The sequence below is a fragment of the Capra hircus genome, chromosome 11 (genome assembly GCF_001704415.2).
Source record: "Capra hircus breed San Clemente chromosome 11, ASM170441v1, whole genome shotgun sequence".
Classification (NCBI taxonomy): Eukaryota; Metazoa; Chordata; class Mammalia; order Artiodactyla; family Bovidae; genus Capra; species Capra hircus.
In genome coordinates this window covers 46,429,565-46,438,925 of record NC_030818.1, presented here as the reverse complement: position 1 = coordinate 46,438,925, position 9,361 = coordinate 46,429,565, and positions in this window count along the sequence as shown.

Below are 9,361 nucleotides of genomic sequence, written 5' to 3'. Positions count from 1 at the left end.
TATCCTGTTTGGGACTCTCTGTGTTTCTTGGACTTGGGTGATTATTTCCTTCTCCATTTTAGGGAAGTTTTCAACTATTATCTCCTCAAGTATTTTTTCATGATCTTTCTTTTTGTCTTCTTCTTCTGGGACTCCTATAATTTGAATGTTGGAGAGTTTCATATTGTCCTGGAGGTCTCTGAGATTGTTCTCATTTCTTTTAATTCGTTTTTCTTTTTTCCTCTCTGATTCATTTATTTCTACCATTCTATCTTCTGTTTCACTAATCCTATCTTCTGCCTCCATTATTCTACTATTTGTTGCCTCCAGAGTGTTTCTGATCTCATTTATTGCATTATTCATTATATACGACTCTTTTTTATTTTTTCTAGGTCTTTGTTAAGCCTTTCTTGCATCTTCTCAGTCCTTGTCTCCAGACTATTTATCTGTGATTCCATTTTGATTTCAAGATTTTGGATCATTTTCACTATCATTATTTGGAATTCTTTATCAGGTAGATTCCCTATCTCTTCCTCTTTTGTTTGGTTTGGTGGGCATTTATCCTGTTCCTTTACCTGCTAGGTATTCCTCTGTCTCTTCTTCTTAGTTATATTACTGCGTTTGGGGTGGCCTTTCTGTATTCTGGCAATTTGTGGAGTTATCTTTATTATGGAGTTTCCTCACTGTGGATGGGGTTGTATCAGTGGCTGGTCAAGGTTTCTTGGTAGGGAAGCTTGTGTCGGAGTTCTGATGGGTGGAGCTGGATTTCTTCTCTCTGAAGTGCAATGAAGTGTCCAGTAATGAGTTATGAGATGTCAGTGGTTTTGGAATAACTTGAGCTGCCTGTATTTAGAAGCTCAGGGCTGTGTTCCTGTGTTGCTGGAGAATTTGGGTGGTATGTCTTGCTCTGGAACTTGGTGGCCCTTGGGGGGTGCTTGGTTTCAGTGTAGGTATGGAGGCATTTGATGAGCTCCTATCTATTAATGTTCCCTGGAGTCAGGAGTTCTCTGATGTTCTCAGGATTTGGACTTAAGTCTCCTGCTTCTGGTTTTCAGTTTTATTTTTACAGTAGCTTTAAGACTTTTCCATCTATACAGCACTGATGATAAAACATCTAGGTTAGAAATGAAAAGTTTCTCCACATTGAGGGACACCCAGAGAGGCTCACTGAGTTACAGGGAGAAGAGGGAGGGGGGAGTCAGAGGTGACTGGAATGAGATGAGGTGGGATCAGAAGAGGAGAGAGCAAGCTAGCCAGTAATCACTTCCTTATGTGTGCTCCACTGTCTGGACTGCTCAGAGATGTTCATGGAGTTATACAAAGAAGAGGAGAGGGAGGAAGGAGACAGAGGTGGCCAGGAGGGTAAAAGAGGGAAATGAAAAGGAGAGATAGATCCAGCCAGTAAACAGTTCCCTAAGTGTTCTCCACCGTCTGGAACACACAGAGATTCACAGAGTTGGGTAGAGAAGAGAAGGGGGAAGGAGGAGACAGAGGCAACCTGGTGGAGAAAAAGGAGAGTTCAAAGGAGGAGAAGGCAGTCAAGCCAGTAATCTCGCTCTCAAGTAAAAATGGGTACTGAAGATTGGGTTTTTAAAGGTACAAATTGATAACAAATACCAAAAAGCAAAGACTAAAAATCTAAAGTAGAGGTTAGATGTTCAAAAATACAATATTAAAGAAAAGATGAAGAAGAAAGAAAAAAAGAGTCACATGAATTATTAAAAAAACAACAACCACAAAATATACATATATGGTGTTTGCCTTAAGAACTTAAAAATTTAAAAATGTTAAAAATAAAATTAAAAAACAAAACAAAGCAAAAAAAAAGAATGATCATAAAAATAGTAAAGGTAAATCTGGGACTTATCTGGTGGTGTTGTGGGCAGTGTGGGGTCAGTTCATTTTCGGATAGTTCCTTGGTCTGGCTTATATTTCTTAAGATCTATACTTCCAAGGTGGTTCCCTCTGTTTTAGCTTCTTCTGTTTGCTAGTCTCTTCAGTGTCTGTTTTCCGCCCTAACACAAGGGGGATGGTGGTGGACCCTTTTTTTCTTTCTTAGGCTCACTTGTTCAGTCGCGCTGTGGGGAGGGAGGGGTGCTGCAAACAAATAACACGGGCGTGTGTTTGCAGTGTCTCAGCCCCGCTGGGCCTGTCCCCGCTCACGGGGCACACCGCTCAGGCTCTAGGTTGCTCCGCGGGGAACCGTCTGAGGCCGGCCCTGGGCTGCATGCACCTCCCCCGTCTAAGCCGCTCAGGCTCAGGCACTCAGGTAGTCCTCAGAGGCACAGACTCTGTTGGGCCTGCGTTTTGTGCCCTTCCCAGGTCCGAGCAGCTCGGGAGTTTTGGTGAGCTCAGTCACTGTGACTTATCACCTTTCCCGACCTTGCTGCTCAGTTTTCTGGGTGTACAGCTGGCGCCCCTTATTAGGCAGATGGTGACTGTCCAGAACCCCAAGAAGGCTTAGTTTGCAAAGAAGCTTGCTTGCAGTTTGGAAGTTTTTCTGGGGCTGTGATTGCCCCCTTCCGGCCCTTCCGGCTCTGGCTGCCTGTCACCGGAGGGGGATGGTCTGCAGCGGACTAATTCTGTTCTGTCCTTTGTTCTGTGCGCGATCCTGGCGGTGTCTTATGCTAGAGCTTTTCGCGCGGTAGCTATCCCATAATCTGGTTTGCTAGCCCAAGTTAGTTCGCTCTGGTTATGATCAGCCATTCCGGCCCGATTCTTGAAAAGCGCTGCAGCCCGCGCCTCCCTGCCCAGCCCCCGCTTGCTAGTGGTGGATGCAGGCGTCTGCGCTGCTTCTCCGCTGGGGGAGTTACCATTGGGCTCATAATCTGTTGCTTTTAATTATTTATTCACTTTTCCTCCCTGTTATGTTGCCCTCTGTGCTTCCAAGGCTCGCCACAGACTCAGCCACGAGAGTGTTTCCTGGTGTTTGGAAACTTCTCTCTTTTTAAGACTCGTTCCCGTGATGGAGCTGCCTCCCTACCTCTTTTGTCTCTTTTTTCCGTCTTTTATATTTTTCCTACCTGTTTTTGAAGACAATGATCTGCTTTTCTGGGTGCCCGATGTCCTCTGCCAGCATTCAGAAGTTGTTTTGTGAAGTTTACTCAGGGTTGAAATGTTCTTTTGATGAATTTGTGAGGGAGAAAGTGGTCTCCCTGTCCTATTCCTCCGCCATCTTCTCCTGTCTCCCCAGGAATCATTTTTAACTAGCTGATCCTGATATAAGTGGTCAAGAGAATCTGAGAACCTCTGGTGCTCTAAGGCCAAGTTATAGTTTAACATAGTAAACAAACTGTCAGGACTTTACAGGCAGTCAAGTGGATAAGAATTCACCTTCCAATGCAGGGGACATTGGTTTGATCCCACATGCTGTGGAGCAACTAAACCCAAGGGCCACAACAAGAGAAGCCAGCACTGTAGCTACTGAGTCCACACACTCCTCAAAAAGAGAAGCCCTTGCATTACAACTTCAGAGAAGACCCCAGTTCTGTTCAGTCGCTCAGTTGTGTCCGACTCTTTGCGACCCCATGAATCGCAGCACGCCAGGCCTCCCTGTCCATCACCATCTGCCAGAGTTCACCCAGACTCACGTTCATCGAGTCCATGATGCCATCCAGCCATCTCATCCTCTGTCGTCACCTTCTCCTCCTACCCCCAATCCCTCCCAGCATCAGAGTCTTTTCCAATGAGTCAACTCTTCGCATGAGGTGGCCAAAGTACTGGAATTTCAGCTTTAGCATCTTTCCTTCCAAAGAAATCCCAGGGCTCATCTCCTTCAGAATGGACTGGTTAGATCTCCTTGCAGTCCAAGGGACTCTCAAGAGTCTTCTCCAACACCACAGTTCAAAAGCATCAATTCTTTGGCGCACAGCCTTCTTCACAGTCCAACTCTCACATCCATACATGACCACAGGAAAATCCATAGCCTTGACTAGACAGACCTTAGTCGGCAAAGTAATGTCTCTGCTTTTGAATATACTATCTAGGTTGGTCATAACCTTTCTTCCAAGGAGTAAGCGTCTTTTAATGTCATGGCTGCAGTCACCATCTGCAGTGGTTTTGGAGCCCAAAAAATAAAGTCTGTCACTGTTTCTACTGTTTCCCCATCTATTTGCCATGAAGTGATGGGGCCAGATGCCATGATCTTCGTTTTCTGAATGTTGAGCTTTTAGCCAACTTTTTCACTCTCCTCTTTCACTTTCATCAAGAGGCTTTTTAGCTCCTCTTCACCTTCTGCCATAAGGGTGGTGTCATCTGCATATCTGAGGTTATTGATATTTCTCCCAGCAATCTTGATTTCAGCTTGTGTTTCTTCCAGTCCAGCATTTCTCATGATGTACTCTGCATAGAAGTTAAACATCATTATTCTTGAGGATATTGATGAAAATGTTCTTTGCATCTACAGTTTTCTTAGAATCATTCAAAGCCATTGATTAAGCTCTCACTGTGTGCACAGCACTGAACTCAGGGATTTGGAGAGCAAGAAACAAAATTTTTTTAAGTATTGAAAAAAAACAAAAAACGAAGTAAGAATTTAAGAAGACTGGTATTGGGGAAGAAGAAATTTTCCTCTGCTCTTCTAGGTTCTTCTGGATGGTCTGAGAATTAAATTGACATGAGGCATTAGCAAGAGAAAATCAAACAAAAGTTTAATAACATGTACAAATGGGAGAGACCTAGGAAATCTGTGAAACTCCTCAAAATGGCTGAAACCCTCACCTTAAATATCAGTTACAGACAAAAGAGGATATTGAGGGTGTGGAGGGTGTTTTGGGACTCCAAAGGGGAGAAAGGCAGTTGACATGGAGATGGAAAGGCAAATGTTTGGCAGACAAATGTTTGCTGGCCCTGCAGAGACAAGGGGAAACAGAGGGGAATTTTAAAAAACAGACTTTGATAGATCCCTCCCTGATTACACACCTAGTTCATGCTATAGTTATCTATGGGGACAGCTCCCTTCCTGGAACAGTCCCTATGCCTACATTCTTTTAGGCAGCTAGGGGAGAGTTCAAACTTTCACCCCAAACCTTTGGGGCTTTGATTGCTTTCAGCTCAAAATAATCCACATGCCAGAGATTTTGGGTCCTAAATTTTGCTCTCCTATACTAGGAGGTCAAATCTCACATATATCTCCTTGTGCAGAATGTAAAGGAGGATTCAGTAAATATTCATGGAAGTCATCAGAGGAATGGATAAAGAAGATATGATACATATATACAATGGAATATTACTCAGTCATCAAAAATGATGAAATAATGCCATTTGTAGCACCACGGATGGACCTAGAGAGTGTCATACTGAGTGAAGTAAGTCAGACAGAGAAGGAGAAATATCATATGACATCCCTTATATGTGGACTCTAAAAGGAAACGGTACTAATGAACTTACAAAGCAGAAAGAGATTCCCAGACTTAGAGAATGAACTTAGGTTTGCTGGAAGGAAGGTAGTTACAGAGTTTGGGATGGACATGTACACACTGCTATATTTAAAATGGATAACCAACAAGGACCTGCTGTATAGCACATGAAACTCTGCTCAGTGTTATGTGGTGACCTGGATGGGAAGAAAGCTTGGGGGAGAGTGAATGCATATATATGTATGGCTGAGGCCCTTTGCTGTTCACCTGCAAATATCACAACACTGTTAACTGGCTACATGCAAATACAAAATAGAAAGCTTAAAAAAATGCATGGAAGGAAGAGAAGGAAGAAAATAAAAAGAAGGTAATATCAGTAGAATAGCACAAGTGCGTTTATCATAATAAATATGGCTGGGGGCAACACACAGAGTCATGAAAAACAATAAATTGTTCTAAGTCACTAAGTTAAGATTGGTTGTTACACAGCAATAGGTAACTGAGAGACCATGCAAAAGGCCTCAGACTTTGGCTGGGAGCCCTGAGGCCCCATCCGTTTCCACCAGCCCTCCTTCTGGAAACTGGATTCTTCTCCACTACTCCCTCACACTGCCAAAGTCCTTCCTGACAAATCTGGGGCTGTTCTCCATAGAGCCTGACATCCAAATCAGATCATTTGTGGAGTACTATTTGAGTTTCCTGGGACTGCTCTGTACCATGACCATAACAAGTAGTCCTGCAACTTATTTATACATTTATTCCCATATCCATTCAGCAAATGTTGATGAGTGCCTTACACATGTGATAAGAATTTTTTCATGTCATGAAATAAAAATGAACAGAGCAGGCAAAAACCTCCACCTTATGGAACTTGCATTCTAGTGGAAGGAGAAGAGGGAAATATACTGATGAAAAATAAATTTCATATTTTATGGCAAGAATCCCTTGGACAGCAAGGAGATCAAAACAATCAATTCTAAAGCAAACCAACCGAGAATATTCATTGAAAGGACTGATGCTGAAGCTGAAGCTCCAATACTTTGGCAACCTGATATGAAGAGCCAACTCACTGGAAAAGGCCCTGATGCTGGGAAAGATTAAAGGCAGGAGAAGGGGATGACAGAAGATGAGACAGTTGGATGACATCACCAACTACAGGACATGAGTTCGAGTCAACTCCGAGACCGCAAAGGATGGGGAAGCCTGGTGTGCTGCAGTCCATGGGGTGGCAAAGAGTCAGACAAGACTTAGCAACTGAACAACAACAACAGTGTTTTTCTCTGTCCATTTAGGTCTTCTCTCTCCTCCTTAGTGTGTGTTGTGTGACTGCATTAACCAGACCTCCTTAGCAGATAACATTCCTTCCTAACCTCATACATAATTGGGTCATGATGGCCTACTACTTACTTTGTACATGCAGATCTGGATTGTATAAACTGTCAGCATATCATCTGATGCGTAACCCTCTATCTCAAAAATGTGTATCACTGTTCTTTGACCTCTGACTGGTTAACTGGCTTTCTGAAAGACTGTCTCCAGGGTTATGATCTTCAGGTTGGCTAGAGTAAAAATTTTCCATTTCTTTCTTAGCTCGACTACAGATTAACTTTTTGTCAACAGAGCAATGCATAAATAATAAATCATAGATTGTGATAGAAAGTGAGAGCACAAGAGAGGGCTCAGGAGAGTTGAAGTTCAGAGAGGGGCACAGGTTGCAGTTTTACTTAAAGAGATCAGAGGAGCCTTCCCTGAGGAATGAGACTTCCACACGGAAGGCTGGTGCAAAGGCCCTGGGGTGGTATCAGCCTGGAGCATTTGTTTCTGAAAAACAGCAAGGAGTGTGATGTGGCTGAAGCAGAGTAAACAGGGAAAGTCATAGAGGAGAATAGATCAGACAGCTGTATTAGAGTTCTCCAGAGAAAGAGTAGGAGATATATATATATATTTGATGTATTATGTGTTACATATTATAAATATATATGTCATATATATAAAACACACATATATTATGTTATATAACAGACACATATATATTCCATATGTATATGCATTATTTATATAGATACATATGTATACACACATAACCCATATATACACACATAACACATATATGTACGCCAAGAAGCCCTGCAGTCTGCTTGAGGACCAGGAAAGCTTGTGGTATAATTTGAGTCCAGGGGGCTGTGTGTGTGGAGGGATACTGTTGGTACAAGTCTTGGACTCCAAAGACCCTAGAATCAGGAACTCCACTATTTAAAGAAAGGGGAAGATGATAGAGTTCCAAGTTCAAAAAAAGAGAGCAAATCCACCCTTCCTCAGCCTTTCTGTTGGATTCAAGCCCTCAGCGAATTGGATGATACCCACCCATGTAGGTGAGGGCCATCTCTTTTACTGGTTCTACTGATGGGAATGTTAACCTCAGACTTCCCTGATGGTCCAGTGGTAAAGAATCTGCCTGCCAATATAGAGGACACAGGTTTGATCCCTGGTCTGGGAAGATTCTGCATGCCACAGAGCAACTAAGCCCTTGGGCCATAACTACTGAACTGCAAGTAGAGAAAGCCCACATGCACCAAAAAGGACCCAGAGCAGCCAAAAATAAACTTTAAAACATTTAAAGAAATCTGTTATTAAAAAGCTAAACTTTTCTGAAAACGCTCTCACAGACACACAGAGAAGTAATATTTAACCAACTCTCTGGGCATCCCTTAATTCAGTCAAGTGAAAGTGTTAGTCACTCAGTCATGTACGACTCTTTGTAACCCCATGGACTGTAGCCCACCAGGCTCCTCTGTCCATAGGATTTTCCAGGCAAGAATACTGGAGTGGGTTGCCATGCCCTCCTCCAGGGGATCTTCCAGACCCAGGGATTGAACCCAGGTTTCCCGCATTACAGGCAGTTTCTTTATGGTCTGAGCCACCAGGGAAGCCCTAATTCAGCCAAGCTGACACATACATTAACTGTCTCATTTTCCATATAAACCCATGAACATTCATTAGAATAGTGTCCCCTAGAACTAGTCTGGAAGATACTTATCGTGGAGATACCTGAGTCTGCAGATAACCTGTCTGCTCAGAGCAGACAGGCTCATATGACTGTGCTATTTGCTGTGTCTCAGGTCCTAGAATGATGGGCCCTCAGAAAACGTCCTCAGGAAATGGTTCAGTGTAGAAGAGCCTGTGCTAAAACCTCAGGCTGCCAGCCTCCTCTGTCCCTCCTTCTGTGACCAGAGTCTGAGCAAGGGAGTCAGAGGGGATGAGTGTAGGAGAGGAGGCTTCACTGCAGTGTCTCTATCACAGGGAGAGGGGCTGGCACACTGGGTACTAAATGCTGGAGGGATTACAATAAGGTGCCTATATTCCCAGGTGGCTCAGCTGGCAAAGAGCCCACCTGTCAAAGCAGGAGACCCAAGAGACTCGGATTCAGTCCCTGAGTCAGGAAGACTCCCCTGGAGGAGGAAATGGCAACCCACACCAATATTGTTGCGGAGGAAACTCCATGGGTAGAGGAGCTCATGGGGTCACGAAGAGTTGGATATGACCGAGTGCACACGCACCACCACCATACGAACCTTCAAGTTGTGAACTTTCAAAGCCATGAACACGTGTCTGGTCCCAGCAAGGAGAGCCTGTGCCATTAGCGTCAAGTGTGAATGAGATTGCAGCTCACCCTCCGGGTCCTATTGCTGATGCTCCTTCAGCTCTACCGTTTCCCACCTCCTCGCCCTCCTCCAGTCACTAACTCTTCCTGCCTGTTCATTCAACATGTTATCTGTTAACCGTATTAGAGTACTTTTCAAGGCACTGTACTGTAAGGTTTAAAATGTTTTATTTTGTGTGTGTGTCTGTCTTCTATGTCTTCTTTGTCTGAAAATTATTATAACCTTATTACAGTACAGTACTAGGGAGCTGATTGTGTTAGTTGGGTACCTAGGCTAACTTTGTTGAACTTAGAACAAATTGGACTTAGGAATACAATCTCCAAAGGGTATTTGTTCAAGTGTAGGGCACATAATTGCTCACCC